Source organism: Oryctolagus cuniculus, chromosome X, assembly GCF_051225735.1.
Source record: "Oryctolagus cuniculus isolate XC-2025 breed Fujian yellow rabbit chromosome X, ASM5122573v1, whole genome shotgun sequence".
Classification (NCBI taxonomy): Eukaryota; Metazoa; Chordata; class Mammalia; order Lagomorpha; family Leporidae; genus Oryctolagus; species Oryctolagus cuniculus.
In genome coordinates, this window is record NC_142888.1 from 60,388,609 (window position 1) to 60,391,780 (window position 3,172).

A 3,172-nucleotide genomic window follows, 5' to 3' on the forward strand; every position below is an offset into this window, starting at 1 on the left:
AGGAGTGGCGGCGTGGGCAGGCTAATTGAGGCTGACCGGCCTTGGCCTAGCCAAGAAAGGAGGCACGGGGGACCCCGGTGGGTAATGAGAGGTGAACCCGGAAGAATTGCTGTGGGGTGGGGCCTGCTGGACTGGTTAGTTGGGGGAGGGAGAAGAGGTTGCAGGGTGACCATTGGGGGCGGGTGTGGAAAGATGAACCATTGGGGGCGGGCATGATGAACCATTATTGGCCAGGGCTGTTGCTACGGTGACGCAGCAGATAAACAAACTGTACACTTGAAGACGCACATTAAGTGTTGTACTCCATGCTACGAAACATGAAAAATCACATACCGCGCATCCTTCAGGCAGAGGTTCAATGGGTGCCGGGGGGCCTCCAAGCTGGGCCTGGGCGTCCCACCAAGAAGACCCCCATAATCCTCCCGAGAGGCCTCAGAGAAAGGCTTGGGGGCAGGGCAGGGCTGAGGGACAGGAACCAGGAAGCAGTCCAAGAGGCTTAAGATTCCGTCTTTGGAGGTCCTTGGCAGCTCCGCACCAGCGGAAGCTCAGAGCACCTACGTGGGCGCCACCGCACAGATCCCCAGAACCAACTTCCCGCTGCTAAATTGGAAGCGCTAACGGAAACTGGCAGAACTTCCTTCCATCCTTGCCGCGCGCTAACAGAGGAAGGGTACCAGTGCACCTACGCATGCAGAGTGGCAGTGGCGGCAGCGGCAGCGGCAGTGGCAGCTGAGTAGGAGAAAGTAGCCTGTGAGATGGCTGGGCTCAGCTCTGTGGTGTACAGAGCATCAGGGGCCCAAGCCTCTGGGGACGCAGGGATCAGACAGTCCCCATCACGTCATAGTGGTCCCAGGCGATGAAGTATGCGCTGAGGGCTGGATGGATGCTGCTGGGATTTGGTTCTGCCACGAGCTTGCTCTTGGCCATCTTGATGTTTGACATTATCTAGCTCCAGGCTCTGCGGGTTCTCAGGATCAAAATGAATGCCATTCAACGCGTTCTTGGCAGCTTCTGCTCCTGCCTGGCTGTCAAAGATCACGAAGCCTACAGGCTGTCTGGAGGTGAGCTTGATCAGTTATACTTCATACCCCTTGAACGGCCAGAGAAGCAGGTAGAGTTCTCTGGGCTTAATGCCCACAGGGAGGCCACTGACAAACAGTGTCTGAACCTGTTGGTAACTGTCAATTTGTCCTTTGCCTCCCATCCACTATCGTATTTAAATAGTTTATTAACTTCACAATTCTAGGTATTTTATTTTATGCATCTGAAACTAGTATTTTGAGAAGGGATCCATGTGATTTTCCTGACAAAGGATTCCTGTACAACAAAAAGGCTACTAATGATAGCTCCTGTTGGGCGCCCTCCCTTCCATGGCTAACAGTATTTGAGTATCACCATCTTTTCCTTTTTACCCTTCAGAATTAATGATGGCTATTTCTTCCCCCTGTTGCTATTTCCAAATGCCTCAATCAGCCTCGCTGGCTCTCTTAATCCTGCCATAAGACTTAGAATAGTCCCTTCATTAAATTCTTTTCAAATTCCCAACTGAGCAGGTCTTCTATTTTCTTTGAAGATTAGTAACAAGTATATTATCCTGCCTTCTAGGGACAGGATTTAGACAGAGGCAAAGTAGGTAGGGGTCGGGTAGCTTGATACGATTTGATGAGAATTATGTCAATACTGAGCTCCTTTGCTAAATATATTTGACTTGTACAATGAAATACCAAAATTACATACTAACATATTTTAGATAAGCTAGCACCCTTTACAAATATTCCTCATTCTAAAATTCAGGTGTTCCCTGGAGGTCTAACATATGCAGTTCCTTGAAAGAGCAATATGATTTTTCTTTTATTAAGCAGTGAAAATCTAAGCAGACATAGTGCTCCTTTACTAGTGAAATCCTGAGTACTAAAATAGGGGCAAATGCTACAAAAGATGTTATTTCCAAAGGCATACTTCATTTTCTGTCTACTATTCATTTTCCCATAGGCCATCAATATTATTATTTACAAAGGAAATATACGAAGTTATATTTCTGCACTATTGAGTTTTAGTGAATAAATTAGAAACCCTAAGCAGTAGAATTGTATCTCTGTATACTTATTTCTGTTGGTTCCTGAATGCAGGAGGAATCTCAAGAATGATGGGTTATTCATGTACTATCCTCTGAAACATCACCTACTGCTAATGTGTCTTACATGTTTGGCCTGGCATACCCCATCTTCTGTTCCCACCTTATCTGCTTTGCTGTAGCTAAGAGAAACTGAGTTTTTGAGCATGTGCTATTATTGCCACTGACATCTATAGACCCTGCCAAGACCTCAACTCATAAGAATCACAGATCTTGAAACTTCCTTTCTTATGTCCAAGCCTATTTTGCCCATCAGTTCCTTTATTTATTTTTTATTTTATTTAAGGTAAGCAAATTTCATGTATTTTATACTTCCCACCCTCTCCTCCATCCTGCCCACCTCTTCTTTCCTCTCTTATTCCTTATCTTATTTTTACAATGTTCCACTTTCAGTCTGCTTTATAATCATAAGATTAACCCTACACTAAGTAAGGAGTATGACAAAGAGTAAGAAGAAGAAAACACTGTTCCTCAACCCTAGAGACAAGCCTGTGAACAACCACTGAATTCTTTCAGCACTTCTATGTTTGCCATTAGGTTATATAGAATCTTCTACTTCTATATCCTGGGCCCTCTGGAACAGTGGGAAACAAAGAAAGGGATCATCTCAGATACCCTGTTTACCTTAACAAGCAAAAACTCCAATTGTACTTTATATATCTATCTTGTGTCTGCATGCCATATGTTATAACATTGTTTTCTCCTAGAATTTCCAATAAGAAGTGATACAGACACCTATTCTGTTTTGTATTTGTTTGATGTTTAAATCCAGGGAGTCTAGTCTTGTCTGCTTTAAATATTTCTGTCTCCTTCTTATGTCCCTGCAGTGTATTCTTACCTTCATCCACTGTGGACACTGACTTTGTATCAGACCTAGTGATTTATGAGTAGGAGCTGAAGAAACAGGGGCTACAGTAAGGTCTTTTAAACTATTGTAAGGAATTTCAATCTTTGAAAGAGAAAGAAAGTCACTGAAAAAACTTTGAGCAGAGTAGAAGGATGACAAGACTCTTTTGTTGAATGTTCAACATGGCTTCA

At 44.1% G+C, this 3,172-nt stretch overlaps 1 pseudogene; it reads right to left on the reverse strand.

Moving 5' to 3' along the window:
- Positions 1-496: 496 nt before the first annotated feature.
- LOC100357867 (RNA-binding protein with multiple splicing 2 pseudogene) lies at positions 497-1,204 on the reverse strand (annotated as a pseudogene).
- Between the last annotated feature and the right edge of the window lie 1,968 nt (positions 1,205-3,172).